Source organism: Staurois parvus, unplaced genomic scaffold, assembly GCF_062004578.1.
Source record: "Staurois parvus isolate SC_StPar_1 unplaced genomic scaffold, SC_StPar_1.0 ptg000704l, whole genome shotgun sequence".
NCBI lineage: Eukaryota > Metazoa > Chordata > Amphibia > Anura > Ranidae > Staurois > Staurois parvus.
Window position 1 is genome coordinate 2,258,650 of NW_028318500.1, and position 27,799 is coordinate 2,286,448.

Genomic DNA, 27,799 nt, shown 5'->3' on the forward strand with positions numbered 1-27,799 from the left:
AACAGTTTCATTCAAAATAGACCCAGTGGAATTCGTCAGTAGCAAAAGTCCCTTTTTGGCAGTACCTGCTACCACCTGGGAACACGCAGGTGCTACAACACCATTGTCTCAAAAATATGCTGCCTTTGAGACTCTGTTATGTTAAAGAGGGTCTCTAGGACATAAGGACACTCCAGTCCGTGGAGTTCCCAGGCCTACCTAATCAAATAGCATTGCAGACACGACTGCAGAAAAGGGTCTGGCTGCAGTGCAGCCTTCTTGGTACTACTGGATTCTTACATTTCATCCTCTCCCTCCTCTTCCAGGTAACGAGGGCACCAGCCCTCTCAAAGGTATTGCAAATTACCATAGTGCCCTCTCTCTGTCACCCCCACAGACAAAGGGGCATAAGCTGGCACTGGATGAGCCTTGCACTGAAGAAGTAGCATTCTCCTGTCGTAACCCCACAGCCACTGCTGCATCCCAACCAGCCTTCCTTTGATGGTTCAGGCTGCTCAGGACTGGGAGGGTCCAACTACTGGAACTCATTTGGGCACTCCACTTGTGCAGATGAAATGTACATGGTGAGGGTTGCCTCAATCTCCGCTCTGTTAGTCAGCACTAGCTCCTCCATGGTTGGTATGACATCTGGATTCCAGTCCTCCTCTTCGGGACGTCGATAAAAGTCAACCCCACTTCTCCTAGTAGAGCACTGAACCCCATTGTTCTTGGAGGAATCCTGGTGTAACACATTCTCCTCTTGCAGCACCAGGCCTGAAGATCCCAGGTGGCATTCCTCTTGCTGATGAAGGAGCTTTGCTCCCAGATAGGACTTCAAAGTGTAAAGCCTTGCAGGCATTGTTTCCAACCCCCGATGACTTTTTGTACTGACAGGACATAAAAAATTTACTGATAAGCTGAAACATGACTGAAACTGCTATTATATTCATTAAGGAAAAATACTATTTGTACATATATTTGTAAATTCTCTCATTAGCTGGCTCCAGATAGCACATGCACAGTTCAGAGTCACAGACAAGGATTCTTTTAAAAGGTTTTTTCTACCAGCCACTCATCAATTGTGAGTGACGAGCAACCAACCCAGGAAGTTACAAGGAGAATTTTTCCAAGAGAGCAGGATGTACTCACCGCTCGCTTCCCTTTGCCCAGAAAAACTTGGGAGAAATCACAGGTGCAGCAAAGTTCAGGTAGCAGGGCCAGAAATTGTGAGGATAGACCAGGCTATTGCTAGGTGCTCTTAAGCTCTACTTTGATGTGACTTTGATGCATCCTAGTGCCAGAGAGGTTAAAGTCGGATCAAAGTCGCACAAGTGTGAATAGAGCCTTAATGTGTCCTCTCATTTATTGTGGTGTTTGGAGGAGCTCAGGAAGATTCGGAGCATGCAGAGAATGCAGGGGCAGGAGGTATGCTGTCTGGAATACTGAGAAGGAGTGGGTGCAGTGACAGTGCTTAAAGTGTTACTAAACTCATGACCCTGCATTCTCTCTATTTTGTCTCCCACTGTACACAGAACATAGAAGTGCAATTATTTTAGTAAATATAAACTACTAAAAACTGATATTGATTTTACTTTTGTGGGATGACTTTATAGCATCAGAGGGGTAGCAAAGCACATAGGTCCCCAAGATCTCACAGTGTCTGTTTGCACAGTGCCCAAGGACAGAATGGTAGCCTCTTTCCAATCAATGCCCTCCAGTGATAACAAACAGATTTTTGGCAGAGAGTTCCCTCAGTCAGCTTACTGAAGAACCAGGATAACTTTCTCTCATACTTCAAGCCCTCAGGTTGCCCACCTGAGGCCACATAGCAGCAGGTGCCTGGGGAGGCAGTGTGCCTTCCCCCCCAGGCTAATGCAATCCTCTCCAGGAAAGACTCAGGGCTCAGTATGCCCAAAGAATAAATAACCTCTCCCAGCATTCCTTGGGGCTGCACTCCCTGGGGTTGTCTGGAGTGGTATTAATATTCATACTGTGTTCTGCATGGGTTCCACCTATAGATCCAGAACCTTCCTAGGTTACTTTGAAAAAGAAGAAGCCAGAGGCAGAACTAGCAGCACTTGAACACACTGAGCAAGCACTACTAATTGCAGCTCTCTGTTAAGCAGAAAGTCTAAATGGATTTCCCTAACAGTTCTCCAAGCCATTTAGCACTTTTTGTTTGCATTTTAAAATCAATATTTTTTGCTAGAAAATGTCTTAGAACCCCCAAACATTATATATTAGACAATAAAATGGTGGTTTGTACATTTTTTTATGTCACACAGTTTTTAGTCAGCAGTTTTTCAAACTAAATTTTTGGGAAAGAATACACTTTTTAAAATTTTATTGCAAAAAACACAATACATAGCCCAATTTTTTGTAAAATATAAAAGATGATGTTACACCGAGTAAATACCAAAACATGTCACGCTTTAAAATTGCGCACGCCTGTGCAGGGGCGGACTGACAACTCATGGGGCCCCCGGGCAATAGGGCATCATGGGGCCCCTGTGTCCTTGCCCAAACTCAAAAAAGCCTATGAAAAAGGTATCAGGGGCATCTCATGGGGCCCCCTACTAACCCTGGGCCCTCGGGCAGTGCCCGAGTTTCCAAATGGTCAGTCCGCCCCTGCGCCCGTGCAACAGCGACAAACAATGTAAATGTTACTATTCATAGGCGACGTTTTAAAGGCATTTACAGGTTACCATTTTAGATTTATAGAGGAGTTCTAGTGCTAGAATTACTGGCCAGGATCTGAAGATCTTGACGATAGTTCACATGTGTGGGACGATCGCTGTTTGTGTGCGTGCGGGACCGATGCATGAGTTTGCCTATGCACGCGAGCATGGGGGGCAGGGCACTTTCATTTTATTTTACACTGTCACTTTAAAAAAATATTCTTGTCATTTAGATTTATGTAACAAGGAATGTAAACATCCCCTGTGACGGCAATAGGCACGTGACAAGTATTTTTTATGGAGGCATTAGGGGTCTATAAGACCCCAAATCACTCCTTTGCACTTGAAAGCATTCAAAACCCCAAGATCAGTGTTTTTGAATGCTTTCAGATTTTTAAAAATGGCAGCGAAAGTTTTCAAATAAACCGGAAGCGATGCCAAGTCATCGCTTCCGGTTTACAATAAAGAAGAGCCAATCAAAGCCAATTCCTGTTTTGTTCAGCTGTCTGGCCAATAGGGGGATGCGCTCGGTAGAGAGAGCCACAGAAGGGGGTGGGAGGAGAGGGCATTTGTACAAGCAATCACGCAGCTAGTTAGAGAATCTGATTGCTTGTACAAAAGAGCCGGTTGCTGGCTCTAAAAAACGGTTCTGGGCGTGATTCCTGCAGCTGCAGGCATCACTCTGGTACAACCACCAAACGTCCGTATGGCTACATTGCTTGTCCGGAAATGGTTTAAAAAAATATGAAGCAAGTAGTTTATATAGCTCTTTATGCCAGGTACACACTATCAAATTTTTTTTTTCATTCAAACTAGTGGGCTTTGGAGGAGCTTGCTCTACTAACTATCCGATGTTAGTACAGAGATCTCTCCGCTGAGCTATTGTGTTCTGACAAGGGGACTGCCCCCCACCATTGGCTACCAGCACTGATGGGATGCTGATTGGATGCCATCAGACAGGCTGGTGTACACATGGCCGGAATGTTATTGGCCAATGTGTACGGGGCTTAAATGTTGAATGATAAAGGGTAAAAACCTCTACTGATTTTTTTATTTGCTGTCCATGTCAAGGTTTCCAAATTTTCCATACCATGGACCACACAAGATGTAGGAAAAAAAAAATGGTTCTAAATCTTCCCCATTCCATATGAATGTACACAAAGACTTGAAATGGGGTTCTGCTGTTAAAACAAATGTTTTAACAGATATTAGTATTACATTTAGGTTGTAGTCCAGGGGTAGGCAATGTTTGAGAGGTGGAGATCTACCTGAACAACATGGAAGAGATCAAAGATCACCAGAGTGCACCTGTTTGTTTATTTATTTAGAAAAATAAATTTACTAGGAAGACCTCAATAATAAGTAAGAACCTATAATTCCTGCTGTGGCCACAAAGCGATGCATTGTGGCATGTGTACACCCCCGGCCACTGCCTCTGCAGATTATTAGGGAGTGGTTGGGAGGTGTTAAAACTGCAGCTCAGCCAAGGGGTTTTATTGCCCTCCAACGACTAGTGTTAACGAGCTATAACGCACAGCACTACCAAGGGCTTCGTTTAAGCATTCAAGTAAATAGGGAAGTGGCACAAATGCCCCGCAACCCATGTGCAATGCATGTGGTTCCTGCTCAATTCTCAGCAAAAATGGGGTTAAAACAGGCAGTGAGGAGTCATCACATTGCTTCCTCACTGCCTGCCAGTAGCCTCTAGAGCACAGGTGTCAAACTAGTGAATTTCCAGATGTTGCCAAACTATAAGTCCCATGAGGCATTGCAAGACTGACAGTTACAAGCATGACTCCCAAAGGCAGAGGCATGATGGGACTTGTAGTTTCACAACAGCTGAAGGGCCGCCAGTTTGACACCCCTGTTGTAGAGAATAATCCGAATGCAGATCGGGCTTGAGAGAAAAGGGAGATTTAGACTCCTGTCTAAATCTACCCAAAAAACCCTCTCTGCTCAGTACAATTCACCCCCCCCCAAGGCTCACTATAGATCTCAGATGCTTCAGTACAGAACCCCCCACCATGAGTACAGAACTGTAAGAGCAGAAGACACCCACCCCTCCCTGCACTCACTTACCAGATAATATGGCGGCTCAAAGTAAGAAGTCCAGAGCAGCAGAGGAGACTTGCTCCCTCTCTAACTGAAGCAGCAACTGTGGGTTCACTGGGGTTCTACGGCCGCCTTAGTTAATTTTATGAGTTATAACAGCACTAAACAGACTTCAACAGCTGCAGCACTGCTCTGACTCTCACTCTGACAGCACTGGGGAGGAGCACTTTAGACTGGGGTCGGCAATGCAGAGATGCAACCTACCTGTCACCTGGCTGCAATAGACGGGTTGCTGCCCCCTATCATAGTTCATTCTATGGCTGTAATATTCCAAACATTGTAGCCTGCTGGACTTCCATAATAATATATTGAGAGTCCAGACTGTGCAGACAGATCACATGACATAACATACAGTTTACTCAGACCAAGGTGGAATAATCAGAAGGATCTGGGATCCCCAGCAATTATAAGACTGTAGAGGCCAGTACTGGATCAAGGCCCTTTGGTACCCAAGATGATGATGCCAAAGTACTCTCCCCTCTTTCCCCTAAGCTGAGATAACTGGAGCTTACATATTTTCAAGTGCAGAGGCCAGGTAGGTGATGAGTGGAGAAATGATAACTACAGTACTTCATGTCAGCTATAAGATTAGCACTGTTTGGTTCATGGAAATCCAAAGAGGATGGGAAATGTGTGGGGTTTTGACATGGTAAAATAGATTTTGTTATAATGACCTTGGTGAAACAGAGCCAGATTTCAATAACATTTTGGTAATATCAGGGGCGGACTGACCATTTGGGAACTCGGGCATTGCCCGAGGGCCCGGGGTCAGTAGGGGGCCCCATGAGATGCCCCTGGTACATTTCATAGGCTTTTTTGGGTGTGGTTTGAGTGTGGGTGAGGAGACAGGGGCCACATGATCCCCTATTGCCCGGGGGCCCCATGAGTTGTAAGTCCATCCCTGGGTAATATATACTGTATGTGTCCAAACTGTGCAGAAAGAAAAAGGTGGAAATAATTGACAGGACTTGAGATCTGCAAAATCAAGAGCTAAAATATTAGATGATAGTTGTAATAATGAGAACCGTCTACTGAACACTCGTAGTGCTGAAGGGTGAAAAAAGACTACCAGCTGATTACATGTGTATACACTGGTCACCAATATAAGGGGGGCACAGATACAGACTGCCAATGTAAGGGGGGCACAGATACTGACAGCCAATGTAAGGGGGACGCAGCTACCAACTGTCAATGTATGAATAGGTACAGACACTGAATGGCAACTCCATGTATATTTTTTCTCCTGTTAACCACCAATGGTGGACATTTTTTCCTCCCTCTGACCACTGGGGCTAACTTTTTTCCTCCCAATGGCCACCTTTACAGGGTATTTTTCCTCCCCCTGACTATCAACCTGGAGCATTCTTCTTCCTGCTAACACTATGACACATACTTCTGACTGTTGCACTCTGTACATTGTGTTGTACATATCAATGTGCTTATTTTAGTAGACGACATACTGCCAACCACAGTGCTTTTTGTCTCAACAGTTGCAGGTTACTAAATCATTTCTGACCATTTTTTGTCCATATTCTGTTTCATTTTGTAACCCCTTCATGATGGAGGGTAAAAAAAATCCAAATGCCTGATCAAACAACTAGGAGATAGCAAGTAAGACTCAGAGAACACGTTCAAAATATAAGGAATTGTGAATATTTTTTTCACAGACTATCCAAACATATCCAAAATATCCACAATAGGGATTCATCCAAACTGAAATTTTGTGGCATTGATACAGTGATTGAACATTGGAAGAGAATAAACAGAAAGAGAGAAACTTTTAAAAAAATTAAACATTTTAGATTTGCAAACCGAATAGTCTATGTCTTAAAGGACTAAATATTGAATTCGATTAGAATTGTTTTATAGAGGATTTTTTATGTAAGTCTGGGAGAATTTTAGGTTGATTTTAGCTTTCTTATAAAGGCAATTGTAATAAGAGGTGATTTTAAGTAGAGATATTTATATAAGCTATAAGTTTTGAGACATGTACAGTTGTGTTCAAAATAATAGCAGTGTGTTGAAAAAAGTGAATAAAGCTCAAAATCCTTCTAATAGCATTTATTTCCATACACACAAATGCACTGGGAACACTACACATTCTATTCCAAATCAAAACATGAAGAAAAATATATCAAATTTGTGTTGTTCCTGTAAAAAAAATGAAGAAAAGTGAATATTAGACTGTTCAAAAAAATAGCAGTGTTTGTATTCTTCTTTACAAACTCAAACATTCACTATATAAACTGAAAAATGTTTGAAGATTTTGCTTTCCTTTGAATCACTTAATTAATATTTAGTTGTATAAGCACTGTTTCTGAGAACTGCTGTACATCTGTGTTGCATGGAGTCAACCAACTTCTGGCACCTGTGAACAGGTATTCCAGCCCAGGATGATTGGACTACATTCCACAAGTCTTCTCTATTTCTTGGTTTTGCCTCAGAAACTGCATTTCTGATGTCACCCCACAAGTTTTCTATTGGATTAACCTCCCTGGCGGTATTCCCGAGTGTAGCTCGGGGTAAAGTTTCTGTACCAAAAGCGGTAACCCCGAGCTACACTCGGGCTTACCATGCGGCACTGCATAGGGAGTCCCTGCAGGGCTTACCTTGTCCTTCGCTCCCGCGATGTGTCCCCTGCAGTGTCCCCGGCCATCTCCTCTGGCTGATGCCAGCATCCAGCTTCTGTGTTCCGGTCCCTGTGACGTCGGGAAATTTGAAAATTTTTTAAAAATGTCATTTTTTTCAAAACGAATTTTACATAGTAAAACATTGCTGTTTCAAACCATTTCACATACATTTTGTCCTTAGTGCTTTGTCCTGTCCCGTCTGCATTTTGACTGTTCTTTCTGCCTGGAAACTTAGAAAAGTCCATGGCGTCCAAAAAGCATCCCTTTAGGTCAAAGGTTTTAGACCGGCTAGAGAACAGCGATAGTAAATTAGAACTACTTGCAGAATTGAGTGATAATGATTCGTGGGGAAATTTGTCATCAGACATTGAAAACAATTTTGCGACTTTGCTCAGTGATGTGCGAACTTGGCGCTATATTTCAAATTTCAGTGTTTTTGATTTGATTATATTATTGAATTAACCACTTTGAGCTCCAGAGGATTTACCCCCTTTAATGACCAGGCCTTTTTTTGCTGTTTGGCGCTGCACTAATTCAAATGATAATTGCGCGGTCGTGCAATGCTGTACCCAAATGAAATTTACGTCCTTTTTTTCACACAAATAGAGCTTTCTTTTGGTGGTATTTTATCACCTGTGCGCTTTTTATTTTTTGCGCTATAAACAAAAAAAATACGAAAATTTTGAAAAAAAACAATATTTTCTACTTTCAGCTATAAAAAATATATCGTAAACTCAAAGTTAGTCATAAATTTAAGTCAAAATGTATTCTGCTACATGTTTTTGGTAAAAAAAATCCCAATAAGTGTATATTGATTGCTTTGTGTGAAAGTTATAGCGTCTACAAACTATGGTATAGATACTGTAATTTATGCCTTTTTTTGCTATACAGCGCTGCACTAATTCAAATGATAATTGCGCTGTCATGCAATGCTGTACCCAAACGAAATTTACGTCCTTTTTTTCACACAAATAGAGCTTTCTTTTGGTGGTATTTGATCACCTGTGCGCTTTTTATTTTTTGCGCTATAAACAAAAAAAACACGAAAATTTTGAAAAAAAACAATATTTTCTACTTTCAGCTATAAAAAATATATCGTAAACTCAAAGTTAGTCATAAATTTAACCCAAAATGTATTCTGCTACATGTTTTTGGTAAAAAAAATCCCATTAAGTGTATATTGATTGCTTTGTGTGAAAGTTATAGCGTCTACAAACTATGGTATAGATACTGTAATTTATGCCTTTTTTTGCTATACAGCGCTGCACTAATTCAAATGATAATTGCGCAGTCATGCAATGCTGTACCCAAACAAAATTTATGTCCTTTTTTTCGCACAAATAGAGCTTTCTTTTGGTGGTATTTGATCACCTGTGCGCTTTTTATTTTTTGCGCTATAAACAAAAAAAACACGAAAATTTTGAAAAAAAACAATATTTTCTACTTTCAGCTATAAAAAATATATCGTAAACTCAAAGTTAGTCATACATTTAAGCCAAAATGTATTCTGCTACTTGTTTTTGGTAAAAAAAATCCCGGGCATTAGCGGGCAAACTGGCGCTATCTAGGAGGGGCGCTAACACTATCGGAAGTCACCAGTGACACTAATACAGTGATCAGTAAAAATCTGTTCACTGTAATCAATGACACTGGTGACAGGGCAGTGAAGGGGTTAACTGGGGGGGCGATCAAGGGGTTAAATGGGATTTCTGGTGCACTAGCGGGCAAACTGGCGCTATCTGGGAGGGGCGCTAACACTATCGGAAGTCGCCAGCGACACTGATACAGTGATCAGTAAAAATCTGTTCACTGATCAATGACACTGGTGACAGGGCAGTGAAGGGGTCAACTCAGGGGGGGGGGGGCGATCAAGGGGTTAGACGGGATTATTGTTGTATTAGCGGGCAATCTGGCGCTATCTGGGAGGGCTGCTAACACTATCGGAAGTCGCCAGCGACACTGATACAGTGATCAGTAAAAATCGGTTCACTGATCAGTGACACTGGTGACAGGGCAGTGAAGGGGTTAACTGGGAAGGGCGATCAAGGGAATCAAGGGGTTAAATGGGATTACTGGTGTACTGGCGGGCAATCTGGCGCTATCTGGAAGGGGCGCTAACACTATCGGAAGTCGCCAGCGACACTGATACAGTGATCAGTAAAAATCGGTTCACTGATCAGTGACACTGGTGACAGGGCAGTGAAGGGGTTAACTAGGGGGGGGAGATTAAGGGGTTAAATGGGATTACTGGTGTACTAGCGGGCAATCTGGCGCTATCTGGGAGGGGCGCTAACACCATCGGAAGTCTCCAGCGACACTGATACAGTGATCAGTAAAAATTGGTTCACTGATCAGTGACACTGGTGACAGGGCAGTGAAGGGGTTAACTGGGGGGGGGGGCGATCAAGGGGTTAAACGAGATTACTGGTGTACTGGCGGGCAATCTGGCGCTATTTGGGAGGGGAGCTAACACTATCGGAAGTCGCCAGCGACACTGATACAGTGATCAGTAAAAATCGGTTCACTGATCAGTGACACTGGTGACAGGGCAGTGAAGGGGTTAACTTGGGGGGGGGGGGCGATCAAGGGGTTAAACGGGAATACTGGTGTACTGGCGGGCAAACTGGTGCTATCTGGGAGGGGCGCTAACACTATCGGAAGTTGCCAGCGACACTGATACAGTGATCAGTAAATATTGGTTCACTGATCAGTGACACTGGTGACAGGGCAGTGAAGGGGTTAACTGGGGGGGGGGCGATCAGGGGGTTAAATGTGTCCTAGGTGTGTTCTAACTGTAAATGTGTAGTGTTTTACTCACTTTTACTGTGTCTTCTTCTCTGTCTGGAACGGAATGTGTACAGGCAGAGAAGAATGACATCATATCCTGCCCTGTGTAAATGTCAACACAGGACAGGATAGGACAGGGACCGATCATCTGATTTCAGCCAGAAACCACTGGCTGAAATCTAATGATTGATCCCTCCTGGATCGAATCGTGTCACCCGCGGGTCGGCGGGAGCGCGCGCGCGCGCCCCCTACCCGCGAAAGTGTCGGGAGCGCGAGCCCGTTTTAAAACGTGCTTTTGCGCTCCACTGCCGCCCTGCACACGTATATATACAGTGGCAGGGCGGCAAGCGGTTAAATGTATTATTATTATATTATTCTTTTTTATGATTATTTATTAAATTATAATTTATGATTTTGTGTTTCAAATTTTATCATACCCGGAATGTTTAATAGTGTCAGGAATGGACTCAGCACTGGTGGTGGGACTCACCTGCCGTGTGGGCTGCAGTACCAGGGCTGACCAGCGGGTGCTCTCAGCAGCCAGAAGCTCACTCCTGCAATCAGCCAAACCTGGGGCTGATTGCAGAAGGTGTATTTAAGGCATGGCCAGGCCTGTGATCTGGGCCTTGGTGTATGTTTTCCCATGAGCCCCTGTACCTGGTATTCCGTGTTCCTGCTTCGTTGCTGACCCTGCTTGATCCTGACCTCTGCTGACCGTCTCCTGTTGAACCCCTGGCTTGCCTGACCATCCTTCTGCCTGATCCCCTGTACCGCGCTGCCCGTGAGTTACTGAACCCGGCTTGTGACCCTGACCATTCTCTGCCTGCTCCTTTGGTACCTTGCTGCCCGCACGTTGCTGACCTGGTCCGTCTGACCACGCTAACTACTCTGCCATCCATCCATCCTGCACGGATCCAGCCGTCCCTGCTCACACCTTCTGCCTCTTCACATCAGGCTTTCTACCTGCACATACCTCTGGCGGATCCCCCTACCATTAGCAGGTGTACTCAGGGGCCGCGACCTGGTTCCTGTCTGCTCCAAGTCCATCCCCACCATCAGGGGCCCTGGTGAATAAGCAGACTGGGACTTAGACTCCGCGCCCTGGGGAATCCTGTCCTGAGGACCGCTAGAGGTACCATCAAACGGTCATTACAGAACCCTACGGCCGGCCTGACCATTCCACCTCTCCAGCCCTGACTACGCCTGTGTTCCTGCACCTACTAAGATTAGTGGAAGGTTGGTTTGTTCACTGTGCGTTTATATATATATATCTGGGTGGCTAATAATAAACTGTATTGTTATACTATACCTGAAACCTGCGTTTCCCTGTGTCAGTCCACACCTTTCTGGTCATTCCTAGATTCCTGACAAATAGACTCATGTTCGGACAGATTTCAGTGAGTTATTCCTAAATATTACAGCCTACAATAAAAAACTACATATTTCCATGCAAAATAATGGTACCGCTTTCAGTACCAAAAATCTGAAATAATCATACCGCCAGGGTGGCTAAGATCCTGGGATTGGGCTGGCCATTCCATAACGTCAATCTTGTTGGTCTGGAACCAAGATGTTGCACGCTTACTGGTGAGTTTGGGGTCTTTGTCTTGTTGGAACACCCATTTCAAGGGCATTTCCTCTTCAGTATAAGGCAGCATGACCTCTTCAAGTATTCTGATGTATTCAAACTAATCCGTGTTGAATTTATCCCTTGCATCGGGGTCAGATAATTTAAGTCAATGAATAAACTCACATGTTGAGGAAGTCAGATGAGGAAACCCATTTGAATGTTCCGTTTAATGGCGCATATTCATAGGTAGAAAAACGTTAATCTTGGTTGTATGCCTCATGGAAGATGCATTCAGAAAGACAGGATACAGTGGAATTATTACATGGAGAGGCAGGGGGGAGGAGTATACACAAGTACGGCGAAAGAAAGAGCTCAGCTTAGACAGAAGGAGACAGCTTAAAAACACAGAGCAATAATAAACAAGTGATTGTCACAGAGAAATTATAATAAATCAAATAGTGTAACAACAATATATACAGTTGTGTTTAAAATAATAGCAGTGTGTTGAAAAAAGTGAATAAAGCTCAAAATCCTTCTAATAGCTTTTATTTCCATACACACAAATGCATTGGGAACACTACACATTCTATTCCAAATCAAAACATGAAAAAAATATATCAAATTTGTGTTGTTCCTCTAAAAAAATTGAAGAAAAGTGAATATTAGACTGTTCAAAAAAATAGCAGTGTTTGTATTCTTCTTTACAAACTCTAACATTCACTATATAAACTGAAAAATGTTTGAAGATTTTGCTTTCCTTTGAATCACTTAATGAATATTTAGTTGTATAAGCACTGTTTCTGAGAACTGCTGTACATCTGTGTTGCATGGAGTAAACCAACTTTTGGCACCTGTGAACAGGTATTCCAGCCCAGGATGATTGGACTACATTCCACAGTTCTTCTCTATTTCTTGATTTTGCCTCAGAAACTGCATTTTTGATGTCACCCCACAAGTTTTCTATTGGATTAAGATCCGGGGATTGGGCTGGCCACTCCATCACGTCAATCTTGTTGGTCTGGAACCAAGATGTTGCACGTTTACTGGTGTGTTTGGGGTCGTTGTCTTGTTGGAACACCCATTTTAAGAGCATTTCCTCTTCAGTATAAGGCAGCATGACCTCTTCAAGTATTCTGATGTATTCAAACTGATCCATGATCCCTGGTATGCGATAAATAGGCCCAACACCGTAGTATGAGAAACATCCCCATATCATGATGCTTGCGCAACCATGCTTCACTGTCTTCACAGTGTACTGTGGCTTGAATTCAGTGTTTGGGGTCGTCTGACAAACTGTCTCCGGCCACTAGATCCAAAAAGAACAATCTTACTTTCATCAGTCCACAAAATGTTGCGCCATTTCTCTTTAGGCCAGTCAATGTGCTCTTTGGCAAATTGTAACCTCTTCAGCACATGTCTTTTTTTCAACAGTGGGACTTTGCGGGGGCTTCTTGCAGATAGCTTGGCTTCACATAGGTGTCTTCTAATTGTAACAGTACTCACAGGTAACTTTAGACCTTCTTTGATCTTCCTGGAGCGGATTGTTGGCTGAGTCCTTGCCATTTTGGCTATTCTTCTATCCATTCGAATGGTAGTTTTTCGCTTTCTTCCACGTCTTTCAGGTTTTGGTTTCCATTTTAAAGCATTTGCGATCATTTTAGCTGAGCAGCCTATCATTTTCTGCACTTCTTTATATGTTTTCCCCTTTCCAATCAACTTTTTTAATCAAGGTACCCTGTTCTTCTGAACAATGTCTGGAACGACCCATTTTCCTCAGAATTTCAGAGAGAAATGCACTGTAACCAGCATGTACAACATTTGCTGCCTTCTTTCCTTAAATAAGGGCAATAATTGCCACCTGTTTTTCAAAGAATGACTGACCTCACTAATAGAACTCCACACTGCTATTATTTTGAACATGCCCCTTTCAATTAGTGATTCAATTACACAGAATCAGCAGCATGCATGTCATGACTGTTGGGTCTGTTGGATTTCTATTACTCTACTACACCTGCTAGTAAATTATTTGCCATGTAGAAATATCATTTTTACCAAAAACAGTGATTGATCAGGTTAGTGATGTCTGACTGCTATTATTTTGAACACAACTGTATTTGATTATTCTTTGGCTTTATAAATAAGTGTATGAGGAACAAAAGAGGAAGTTTATATTAATGTCTCACTGTGTGTGAATTTGTAGCACTGTGTACACACTACCAGTCCATAGAACACAGTAATAACCCCCATCATCTGCAGCCTGTACATTACTGATAGACAAAACGCCTGAGCTTCCTTGCATGGATCCAGTAAAACGTTCAGAGGTTCCTGGGGGTTTTATATTATGATTACTGGCTCCATTACTACTTGTCAAACCCTTAGGAACACTCCCAGGTGACTGATATACCCAGCACGGGTGGTTACTACCAGCTACAGAGCCATCACTACGACCACAGGACAAAATGACATTACCACCAAGAGACGCGGTTATTGTGGGTTCCTGGATGACAGTAAACTGAGCCACAGAATCTGCAACAAAAATGAGAGAATGATGATAGTAAAACAATCCCAACATATTGATATTCCATAATCTAAATGAAGTATAAAATATGAGTTACAGGAAAAATAAGTGAGGAAAGTGAAGACCGTCCAGAACATGATCAGGATGATGAGGAATCACTTTGACAGAACAGAGTTTAGTTGAATTCTTCTCATTCTCACAGTTATACTCTGTATATAAACCACACCTTTCTATTACAAAAAGTGTCTCAGATTTATTTCCCATCAACAGCCTCCACCCACTATATATCTACTGAAAAAATTATTATATGTGCTAAATAAAACATTATGCCTAGTTTTCTGTACAGTTTAATTTAGGTACTGTAAGTACCAAGTTCTATAAGTACTGAGTTCTGTCTGAAATAAAAAAAAAAAAAGATCAGTGATATGCTTTTGTAGTGGAATGGTTTTTACTTGCTTGATTTATATTTAAGCATCTCATATCTAAAAAGTGAGAAAAAAATATATCTAAAAAGTGAGGAAAAAACAATGGCAGAAAATAAAGATTATAACAATTTAAAACCCTTTCACACCAGCAAAGTTAATGGAACTCTCCCTGTGAAGTAAACAATGCCAATATGCTGATTATCACACTGTTTACTTTTTTTTAACCACTTGCTCTCTGGAAGATTTACCCCCCTTCCTGACCAGGCCATTTTTTGCTATTTGACACTGTGCTATTTCAACTAATAATTGCGCAGTCATGCAATGTTGTACCCAAATGATATTTATGTCCTTTTTTTTCACACAAATAGAGTTTTCTTTTGGTGGTATTTTATCACCTCTGGTTTTATTTTATGCAATATAAAAAAAAATTGAGAATTTTGAAAAAAAAATATTTTCTCATTTCTGTTATAAAAAATATCCAATAAACTCAAATTTCGTCATAAATTTAGGCTACAATGTGTTTTTTTATATGCCTTTGGTAAAAAAAATTCCAATAAGTGTATATTGGTTTATGTGAAAGTTATAGCGTCTACAAACTATGGTATAGATACTGTAATTTATGCCATTTTTTGCTATAAGGCGCTGCGCTAGTTTAACTGACAATTGCGCGATCATGCAATGCTGTACATAAATTAAATTTATGTAATTTTTTTCCCACAAATAGAGCTTTCCTTTGGTGGTACTTGATCGTCTCTGGGTTTTTTATTTTTTTGTGCTATAAACAAAAAACCCCAACATTTTTGAAAAAAAAACCCAATATTTTCTAATTTCTGTTATAAAAACTATCCAACTGGGGAAATAATATGCTGACAGATGCTCCACAGCAGCTGCAGGGAGGGGGGAACCTGGTGGCAGCACTGCAGGAGATGAGGGGGGGGTGGCCACAGTGGGAGCATACAGGAGCCCACGGCATGCAGGAGATGGATAGGCGGGGTGGCCGGGTGGCACATAGTGGAACCCGAGAAATGCATGGTCCAGTTCCTTTATGTGACTGCACTTATGGGACTCGCTACATCACCAAGACCAGGATATACTAGGCCACTGGTGCTTGCCAGTTCACCAAAAGGTAGATGGCACTAGTACTGGCACTCTGCTGCATATGAGAATCACCATGCAATTATACCACCTCAGCAACTTGTACGCCTGATCTTAGCAGGGACCTCTACTCCATCGTCTGAGCTATCTGTCAGGGTGCCACTGCTCTTTACAGGTGAAGGGATGGACGCTGCTCGACCGACTCCAAGATTCAATTGTTAAGGAATGGCCTCAGCCACCATTCTGACCATGCCTCCTGACGCGTTTCACCCTGTGTTCTCTGTGACGAAGCTCCGGTGGGTGGGGCAAAATGCATCAGAGGGCTTGGTCAGAATGGCTGCTGAAGCCATTCCTTAACATTCCTTAACATTGGGGTTGTTTGAGCAGCGTCCATACCTTCACTTGTATTGGCTGACACTGGAATCACTCAGACTCATGCTCCCCTGTTCTCTCTTGTCGGTGGGGTGATCTTTTTCCTTCCATCCACAGCTTGGAGCGGCACAATAAAGTATATTTTTCATGCTGCTCTCTACAGGTTCGTATTCTCAGCCTGATTGTGTCAGCGAGCCTTCCCCTTCACTCTCATCTGACATACTCAGAATCCTGTAGGCCTCTTCACTAGAGTACCTTTCATTGGGCATTTTGGCCACTAAAGTTATAGATACTTAGTGCGACTCATGAAAAAAAAAAAGAGCACCTGGCTGTCAGGGACTTCTTGAACCATTACAAAATTTTTACCTGGTGACAGGGCAGTGAAAGGATTAACTGGGGGAGCAAATGTAAGTTAGCTGTGCTTTTACAGTGTGCTGCTTTTTTTTCTCTCTGGACCGGAATGTGCTCCAGGGAGAGAAGATTGCATCATTTCCTGCGCCTGTGTAATGTAAATACAGGCACAGGCTGAGCTCTCATTCGGTACAGCTGATCAGCAGGCCCAAGCTGAGCACCATTGGCCTGAATCTTGTGAATGATCAGTGCTGTACCGAATTACAGCACCGTCAGGCTGGCGCGCGCACCCCCTGTCCGTGGACACCACGGGAGTGCAGATCATGTCTATATATGTGATTATGTGCAGGGAATCCACCTTGTAACAGTAAAACTGCTATAGGGCAGAGGGCAAGTGGTTAAAATATAACTATAATGTTCATTTACTTTCCTGCATTGTAGTGCATTGTAATGAGCTGTAGTGTGTTGCTGAAAAAAAGTAGTGTGGATCCTACTTTTCCTTCAGTGCACACCACTGCAATGTAGTGCTGTGAAATGAACACAGAACCTTGTTCATGTGATGGGCTGTGTTTGGTAGGGCTGATTATATTTATAGATAATTAAAAATATGAGGCAGGTAGCAAACATAGCTCCTTAGAGGATAAGTTCACCCTTTAAAAAATTATAATAAATGCACATCTTTTTGTAGGTAAAAAACAAAATGTGCATTTATTATTTACCATATCTTTTGCTCCATAAGACGCACTTCCCCCCCCCCAAAAAAAGGGGGGGGAAATGTCTGTGCGTCTTATTGAGTGAATATGGAGCTGCCAGCCCGGTATTCCCCCCGTCACTGCCGCCGTGTTAGAATACCAGGCCGGCCACTCGGTCCTACCTGTTCCTCGGTCTAGCGGTGTCCTCATCACTGCTGGTTTCACCGGACGTCTTCTCTCCTCGTCGGCATCTTTAGTGTGGGCACCCAGCTGTGACAGCTTGCGGCTTCACAGCCGGGTGCCGACTGCGCATGCGCGAGAAGCGCTGCGCTTTGTGAATGGCCACGTGTCACCTGTCACGTGTCCCAGAAGACTACGGGGAGGGAGGGGGGGAGGACAACGTCTGCTTCCGATCGCCTAGGCGATCGCTGCGGAATTGGGAGCGGGTGCCTGTCAAATTCCGCTCACCCCCCACTCCACAAAGGTCCGCAGTCTCTGGTCATCTCCTGTACTATGTCCACTATCCCTGGTCATCTCCTTTACTATGTCTGCAGTCCCTGGTCATCTCCTGTACTATGTCTGCAGTTTCTGGTCATCTTCTGTACTATGCCTGCAGTCTCTGGTCATCTCCTGTACTACGTCCGCAGTCTCTGGTCATCTCCTGTAATATGTCCGCAGTCTCTGGTCATCTCCTGTAGTATGTCTGCAGTCTCTGATCATCTCCTGTACTGTGTCCGCAGTCTCTGGTCACCTCCTGTACTGTGTCCGCAGTCTCTGGTCACCTCCTGTACTGTGTCTGCAGTCTCTGGTCATCTCCTGTACTGTGTCCGCAGTCTCTGGTCACCTCCTGTACTGTGTCCGCAGTCTCTGGTCACCTCCTGTACTGTGTCCGCAGTCTCTGGTCACCTCCTGTACTGTGTCCGCAGTCTCTGGTCATCTCCTGTACTGTGTCCGCAGTCTCTGGTCATCTCCTGTACTGTATCCGCAGTCTCTGGTCATCTCCTGTACTGTGTCCGCAGTCTCTGGTCATCTCCTGTACTGTGTCCGCAGTCTCTGGTCATTTTCTGTACTATGTCCGCAGTCTCTGGTCATCTCCTGTACTATGTCCGCAGTCTCTGGTCATTTCCTATACTATGTCCGCAGTCTCTGGTCATTTCCTTTACTATGTCCGCAGTCTCTGGTCATTTCCTTTACTATGTCCGCAGTCTCTGGTCATTTCCTTTACTATGTCCATCCACAGTCTCTGGTCATCTCCTGTACTGTGTCCGCAGTCTCTGGTCATCTCCAGTTCTGTGTCCGTAGTCTCTGGTCATCTCCTGTACTATGTCCGCAGTCTCTGGTCATCTCCTGTACTATGTCCGCAGTCTCTGGTCATCTCCTGTACTGTGTCCGCAGTCTCTGGTCATCTCCTGTACTGTGTCCGCAGTCTCTGGTCTTCTCCTGTACTTTGTCCGCAGTCTCTGGTCATCTCCTGTACTGTGTCTGTAGTCTCTGGTCATCTCCTGTAGTACATCCGCAGTCTCTGGTTATCTCCTGTACTATGTCTGCAGTCTCTGGTCATCTATAGTACATCCGCAGTCGCTGGTCATTTCCTGTACTATGTCTGCAGTCCATTGGTTCAGAATATTGTTTTCTTTTCCTCCTCTAAAACGTCTTATGGTCAAGTGTGTCTTATGGAGCAAAAAATATGGTATTTTTTTTTAAGGAGCCTGTAAAGCTTTGCACCTGAGTTCAGCATATCGCTGGTGCAAGTTTAGGCTCCTGTAGACTGCCAGTGCAGCTGTCTGCCAATCCCTCCTATGGGCAGGCAGTTACTGAATGACAGGAAGAATTGATGAACTGCCTAGAGCACTCACCAGCGACCTGGTAGTTCATTGAGAACTACAAGCCGTCAGCTGCAATATCTGACAGTAGTTGTAGTTCTTCCATTCACAGAACTCTGTGAATGAATGATGAAGCTGGTGGGCGGAGTCCCTCATGGGTGTGGTTTTTTTTTTTTTAAATTGTGACAGCGGGTGTGGGGAGAAGATTCTTGGCCTGCTTTCACAATGGGGGCTCGGGGGATGGGCTGTTAATATAGTGACATGTTATATTTTACTTCCTGGATACAAGTATAACATATAACATGTTATGAAAGGTGAACTTATCCTTTAATGCTGAGTGATAAAGGGTAAAACCTCTTGTCATTTTTATTTTTTTACTGTCCCTGTAAAGGTTTACAAACTTTCTGTACCATGGACAACACAAGATGAAAGGAAAAAAACTGAATCTAACTCTTCTCCATTTTATCCAAATGTACACAAAGACTTGAAATGGCGTTCGTAAAAAAGAGTGCAGCGCAATCACTGTGCAAGTTATATGAAAACCTTAATGTACATCTGCAGCAAAAAAATGCTACTGGAAGAAGAGAATGATGGAGTTAGTAAAATCTAACAAGGGTTATCAAGAAGTCAATAAGGGGTTACACTTTGAATTAATTAATTATTTGATTAATTCATTAAATACATAAATAAATAAAACCAGCTTTGCCATTCACACTGTAGCTGTAAGTTCTAAAAGAAGGCTACAACTGTCGTCTCCATTCATAAATAAGTAAGCAGCAGCACTGAGCTGTCACACTGTAATTTTGGTGTGTGCAGAAGAGCTCTGCTGTCACTTTGACAAGCAGTCTGCTATGCTCTGTGAGTTTTTCTCTGCTGTCACTTTTCTAGAGTTATATAAATACCTGTAATAAATAAATAGACTGGAAATATAATATTTTTCATAGTTCCTTAGTTGGTAAGGTTGAATAAAGACAATAGTCCATCCAGCTGTGTGTGTGTGTTTATGTCACTACTGTTTCCCATATCCCCGTACACTGTGCTTGCTAAGAAACATATCCTAAAGCATTATTAAACACAAAACCAAAAATGTAATATATTGCAGTTTACCAAGCCTTGGATGTGGTGGCTGCATTAGTTTTCTTTTGCAAGCTTTTTTTCCTTCTGTTTTCTCCTGGTGATCTGGTTAGTAACACACCTCCTGTATTAAAGTGCCCCCACTCTGGATGAAGCTGCACAGAGGGCACCTTTGGACAGCAGCATGGTCAATCTTGGGGGGGGGGGGGGGAGGTTAGATATACAACCAGTCTACACTGCTTTAAGGTTTTCTGAATGTATCTACATTTCCTTATGAAATAACCAACTGTGGAAAGGAGTTCCACATCATTACTGCTCTAACAGTAAAGAACCCCTTACAAGTTTTGAAATTGAATTGCTTCTCGCCCAACTTCATTGTTTAACTGCGTGTCTTTATTAGAGATCTTAGGTTAAATAGTTTCCTCCCAATGCTAGAGTCACCATTCAAAAACTTATATTACAATGATGTACCCTGTTCCACTCACTCTATAAAATAATAAACGTCAGCAGCTACAAAAACTGTAGCTGCTGACTTTTAAAAAAACAGCCAATCATCTGTCCCACGATCCCACGGTGCCCCCGCCGCAGCCCGTTTCACTTGCCGTCCTGTATTCCAGGTGCCAGCATCTTCAGTTTTGGCACCCAGCTGTGACAGCTTGCGGCTTCACAGCCAGGTGCCCACTGCACATGCACGAGTAGCGCTGCGCTTCCTGAATGGCCCCGTCGTCTTCTTGGTCACATGCCTGAGGAAGGGGTCCTGCGAGACTCCAAAACGTAGCCTTGCTGTAACTATGTGATCGTTCATTAAAACTTTTGGACCCATATTGGTGATCCTCATCTTCAAACACCTATCCCTCCAAGCAGCAAATAATTTCCCGCAGAAACCTTCACAACTTGAACCCTGCTCCTTTCCACTCTGCAACTGACCAACTCTATGACAGAATCTTTCTCCTGTCCTGCCCTGACCTGGCCACTGCTGTCTAACAGTTCGCTTTCATCCACATTAGACTCACTTGCTCCTCTAACAACACGAAGCATCAGGCCCCAACCATTACAACCTTGGCAGACTGACGACACCAGAAATCTTAAACGACATAGTCGTGCACTGGAGCGATTATGGCGTAAAACTAAATCTCAACAAGCATTCACCCTATATACCGTATTTTCCGGCGTATAAGACGACTTTTTACCCCTTGAAAATCTTCTCAAAAGTCGGGGGTCGTCTTAAACGCCCGTATACGGCATGCTGACACTTTTTAGGGGGGCGACGCGGTGCCGCCGCTGCCCCCCCCTTCCAACGGAAGGGACACTAAGTACAGGGCTGGGCAGGGGCTGCTGTCTCTTACCTGGCTCCGGTCCCACGACGATCTGGTCCAGGAAGCGCAGCTGCTCCTTCATTCGGTTCGGCCACTGGATGTTCGCGCGGCTGCTCGGCTCCGCCTCCTCACCGGTGATTGGCCGCCAGAACTGTAGCTCAGGAAAAGCACACAGGCGGCCAATCACCGACGAGGAGGCGGAGCCGAGCGGCCCCACAAAAATCGAGTGAAGGAGCGGCCGGTAAGTGTGCCGTGCAGAGGTGCTGCTGCAACCACATATGCTGGCTGCAGAAGCACCATACTGGAACAGGGGTCAGCAAGTGTCATTAGTAGAAATAGTGCCCCATCATTGGTGTCACTGATACCAATGATAGGGCATTATTCCTCCCACTGACACCAACGATGAGGCACTATTTCCCCCCCACTGACACCAACGATGAGGCACTATTTCCCCCCCATGGACACCAACGATGTAGCACTTTTCCTCCCCCCCACTGACACCAACGATGGGGCACTATTCCTCCCCCCCCACTGACACCAACGATGGGGCACTTCCCCCCCCCCCCCCCACTGACACCAATGATGGGGCACTATTCCTCCCACTGACACCAATGTTGGGACACTATTCCTCCCACTGACACCAATGATGGGGCACGATTCCTCCCACTGACACCAAAGATGGGGCACTATTCCTCCCCCCCCACTGACACCAACGATGAGGCACTTTTCCTCCCCCCCACTGACACCAACAATGGGGTACTTCCCCCCCCCCCACTGACACCAATGATGGGGCACTATTCATCCCACTGACACCAATGTTGGGACACTATTCCTCCCACTGACACCAATGATGGGGCACGATTCCTCCCACTGACACCAAAGATGGGGCACTATTCCTCCCACTGACACCAAAGATGGGGCACTATTCCTCCCACTGATACTAATGATGGGGCACGATTCCTCCCACTGACACCAATGATGGGGCACAATTCCTCCCACTGACACCAATGATGGGGCACTATTCCTCCCACTGACACCAATGATGGGATGCTATTCCTCCCACTGACACCAATGATGGGGCACAATTCGTCGCTCTGACACCAATGATGGGACACTATTCCTCCCCCCCCACTGACACCAATGATGGGGCACTATTCCTCCCCCCTCCACTGACACCAATGATGGGGCACTATTCCACCCCCCACTGACACCAATGATGGGATACTATTCCTCCCACTGACACCAATGTTGGGACACTATTCCTCCCACTGACACCAATGTTGGGACACTATTCCTCCCACTGACACCAATGATGGGACACTATTCCTCCCACTGACACCAATGATGGGGCACTATTCCTCCCACTGACACCAATGATGGGGCATGATTCCTCCCACTGACACCAAAGATGGGGTACTATTCCCCCACTGATACTAATGATGGGGCATGATTCCTCCCACTGACACCAATGATGGGGCACGATTCCTCCCACTGACACCAATGATGGGGCGTTATTCCTCCCACTGACACCAATGATGGGGTGCTATTCTTCCCACTGACACCAATGATGGGGCACTATTCCTCCCACTGACACCAATGATGGGGCATGATTCCTCCCACTGACACCAATGATGGGGCACGATTCCTCCCACTGACACCAATGATGGGGCGCTATTCCTCCCACAGACACCAATGATGGGGTGCTATTCCTCCCACTGACACCAATCATGGGGCACGATTCGTCGCTCTGACACCAATGATGGGGCACTATTCCTCCCACTGATACCAATGATGGGGCACTATTCCTCCCACTAATACCAATGATGGGACACTATTCCTCCCACTGACACCAATGATGGGGCACTATTCCTCCCACTGACACCAATGATGGGGCATTATTCCTCCCACTGACACCAATGATGGGGCACGATTCTTCCCACTGGTGTGCATTGGAAGAGGGGTAGTCTTATACGACGAGTATAGCCCAAACACTACATTTTAACAGGAAAAGTAGGGGGTCGTCTTATACGCCCAGTCGTCTTATACGTCGGAAAATACGGTAAATCTGCTCTCTTAACACACAAGTCCTCCCTTCATGCTGCCAAACAAGCCTACTTTGTCACTTATTAATACCTTGTCATCCAGTCCTCGTCGTCTCTTCTCTACTTTTAACTCTCTACTTTGTCCACCTCCACCCCCACCCAGTACCTCACTCACTGCTCACGAGATTGCAAATCATTTCAAAAACAAGATTGACGCAATTCGTAGGGGTATCGCCACTGCAAAGACATCCATCCCACTTAGCATACCTTATACTAAACCTCCCTCAACACTTTCCTCTTTTGACCTTGCTACTAATGAAGAGGTCACTAAAGTTTTCTCAGAAGCCCGTCTCACTACCTGCCCCCTGGATCCTGTCCCCCTCAACTACTACGGTCACCCTCTTATTCCATTATATGCTCCCTCACTCACATCTTCAATCTCTCCCTCTCTACTGGTGCCTTCCCCTCCCCTCTAAAGCATGCATACATCACTCCCATACTTAAAAAGCCCTCCCTGGACCCCACCGACCTGAACAACTTAAGACTTATCTCCCTGCTGCCATTTACCTCTAAACTCCTATAACGCTTAGTCTACAATCACCTGAGCTCCCATCTCACCGACAACAACCTTCTTGACCCTCTACAGTCTGGCTTTCACTCACTACACTCCACTGAAACTGCCCTACTAAAACTCACTAATGATCTACTAACAGCTAAAACCAATGGCCACTACTCCGTACTCTTACTACTTGACCTCTCTGTGGCTTTTGATACGGTTGACCATCCCCTCCTTCTCAAAAAACTCCACTCTCTTTGCCTCAGAGATTCTGCTCTCTCCTGGTTCTCCTCCTACCTATCGCAGCGCTCCTTCAGTGTTACCTATAACTCTGTCTCCTCCTCTTCACTTCACCTCAAGGTTCTGTCCTTGGACCCCTTCTCTTCTCCATCTACACCTCCTCCCTCGGTCGCTTGATAAACTCCCATGGCTTTAAGTACCATCTCTATGCTGATGACACACAAATCTCTCTCTCTACTCCTCACCTCACCCCTTCAGTCTCCTCTCGCATTACTAACCTACTAAGTGACATATCGGCATGGATGTCACTCCACTTCCTCAAACTCAATCTTTCCAGAACTGAGCTCATACTATTCCCTCCAGCCCGTGCCCCCTCCCCTGACTTCTCCATCAAGATCAATAACACAATCATCATTCCCTCCCCTCATGCCAGGGTACTAGGTGTAATCCTAGACTCCCATCTCTCCTTTCAGCCCCAAATCCAATCGCTGTCTAAATCTTGTAGACTTCACCTCCACAACATCTCCAAGATAAGCCCGTTCCTAACCTCGGAAACCACTAAGCAACTTATTCACTCCCTTATTATATCTCGCCTTGACTATTGTAACTCCCTTCTCATTGGCCTACATCAGGGGTCCTCAAACTATGGCCCACGGGCCATATGCGGACCGCCGAGGACATTTATCCGACCCGCCGGGGAGGGGCATATCTGCTGCGAGGCAAGGGACTAGGGTTTGGTAGGTCGGGAGAGCTCGGCAGGGCTCGGGCGGGAGGCAGGAGGGCGGGATCAGCAATTCTAGAACAGGGGAAGGTGGGCTCGGCTTATGAACCCGCACCACTCACCTGGCCTCTCTGCAGCCAGCCTGCCATCTATTCTGATCAGTGTATGCAACCGTCATGGCCAGAGGGCGGAGCCTAGAGCTGACCATGAAGAGGGGGAGCAAGAGAGGAGACTCCATCGCTGCATGTCGGGTATCACGGCCACGGACCCTAGATAAGTGCAATAGAGGATCGATCTGCTCCCTCTCTCTTCCCCCCTCTCTCCTCTCTCCCTCTCCCTCTCTCTCTCTCTCTCTCCCCTCCTCTCTCTCCCCCCTCTCTCTCTCCCTCCTCTCTCTCTCCCCTCCTCTCTCTCCCCCTCCCCCTCTCCCCCCCCCTCTCTCTCTCTCTCCCCTCCCCCCTCCTCTCTCTCTTTACATTGTACACAGATCTGTCCCAACAAGGTGTCCTGCATTTACCGTATATTTCGCTCCATAAGACACACTTGGGGGGAAATTTCTGCGCGTCTTATGGAGCGGCCGGCCCAGTATTCCTGCCGCCGTTGTATGTCCGCAGTCTCTGGTCATCTCCTGTACTGTGTCTGCAGTCTCTGGTCATCTCCTGTACTATGTCTGCAGTCTCTGGTCATCTCCTGTACTACGTCTGCAGTCTCTGGTCATCTCCTGTACTGTGTCCGCAGTCTCTGGTCATCTCCTGTACTGTGTCCGCAGTCTCTGGTCATCTCTTGTACTGTGTCTGCAGTCTCTGGTCATCTCTTGTACTGTGTCTGCAGTCTCTGGTCATCTCCTGTACTGTCCGCAGTCTCTGGTCATCTCCTGTACTATGTCTGCAGTCTCTGGTCATCTCCTGTACTGTGTCCGCAGTCTCTGGTCATCTCCTGTACTGTGTCCGCAGTCTCTGGTCATCTCTTGTACTGTGTCTGCAGTCTCTGGTCATCTCTTGTACTGTGTCTGCAGTCTCTGGTCATCTCCTGTACTGTCTGCAGTCTCTGGTCATCTCCTGTACTATGTCCGCAGTCTCTGGTCATCTCCTGTACTATGTCCGCAGTCTCTGGTCATCTCATGTACTATGTCCGCAGTCTCTGGTCATCTCATGTACTATGTCTGCAGTCTCTGGTCATCTCCTATACTGTGTCTGCATTTGTTCATAGTTTTTTTTTTTAAACTATATCCAGCCCTCCAACGGTCTGAGGGACAGTGAACTGGCCCCCTGTTTATAAAGTTTGAGGACCCCTGGCCTACATCATCACAGGCTAGCCCCTCTTCAGTCTATCATGAATGCTGCTGCCAGAATCATCCACCTTACTAACCATTCTGTATCTGCTACCCCTCTCTGCCAATCCCCCCACTGGCTTCCCATTGCCCAATGGATAAAATTCAAAACACTAACAATAATGTATAAAGCCATTTATAACCCTGCCCCAAATTACATCAACGATCTTGTCTCTAAATATCACCCAAACCGTGTTCTCCGCTCCTCGCAAGACCTTCTACTCTCTAGCTCCCTTGTCTCCTCCTCCCATGCTCGTCTACAGGACTTCTCCAGAGCTTCCCCCATCCTCTGGAACTCTCTACCCCAATTTATCAGACTATCGCCTACTCTTCTCACTTTTAGGCGATCTCTGAAAACCTATCTCTTCAGTGAAGCCTATCCTGCTCTCAGCTAATACTGGAATCTTCTACTCTTCCAACCAGTCCATCCTCCACAGTTACTACCTTTTGTACCACTAGCCTCTCCCTCCTAGATTGTAAGCTCAAATCCCTCTTGTATTGAACTGTATTGTTGCTGTATTGTCTCCCGTTATATTGTAAAGCGCTGAGCAAACCGTTGGCGCTATATAAATCCTGTATAATAATAAAATAATAATAATTATCCTCAGTGTGCTGGTGACATTCTCCCTTTCCGTCTTCTGGGACCTGTCATGTGTCCCACAAGACTACGGGGAGGGAGGGTAGGAGGACAACTTCCAATCACCTAAGCGATCACAGCAGAAGTGGGAGCAGGTATCTGTCAATTTCGGGTACCCCCTCCCCCCCTGCTCCCCAAACGTGCCAATCCTTAATAGGGAGCTGGGGACCAATCATTAAAGCAGAACTTCCCCTTTTGGGTGGAACTCTGCTTTAAGTGTCTCTTCTCCAGGGAGAATAGGTTTAATGGTTGTGATCGTGCCTCATAAATGAGATCCTCCTGCCCCCTTATTAGCTTTGTTGTCCTTCTTTGGACTCTCTCCAATTCAAGGACATCCTTCTCAAGGACAGGTGACCAAAACTGACAGCATATTCAAGAGGTGGCCGAACCAGAGTTTTGTAACCGGATCCTTCAGTTTCCCCTCCCTATCTTATTTATAAGGTTTAGTTACATATTATTTAATTTGGCCTACGTGGACAAGGAATTCATTTCCAGTTAAAGCTAGAAACCATCTTCAGTTATTTTTATTATCCTCACAATCACAATATGATCATGCTTATAGAATAAAGCAATATAATTTACAGTGTTATTTTATAGTGAAACAACCTATAACAACCGGTACAACAAGCATAACTCATCCAAAAGCAGTGAGACCAATGAAAGTTATTTTCTGTAAGGTTACTATACAGTGGGTGGATTTACTAAAACTGGAGCACAGAGAATCTGTTGCAGGTTTGCATAGTAACCAATCAGCTTCCAAATTAAAATTTTCCAGAAAAAGCTTTGACAATAAATCCTAGAAGCTGATTGGTTACTTTGCACAGCTGCACAAGATTTTTTGTGCTTCAGTC

General features: G+C 44.9%; 1 pseudogene; it reads right to left on the reverse strand.

Annotated features, from left to right (window-relative positions):
- Positions 1 to 514: 514 nt before the first annotated feature.
- Positions 515 to 27,799, reverse strand: part of LOC149445903 (uncharacterized) — a 30,973-nt pseudogene continuing 3,688 nt past the window's right edge.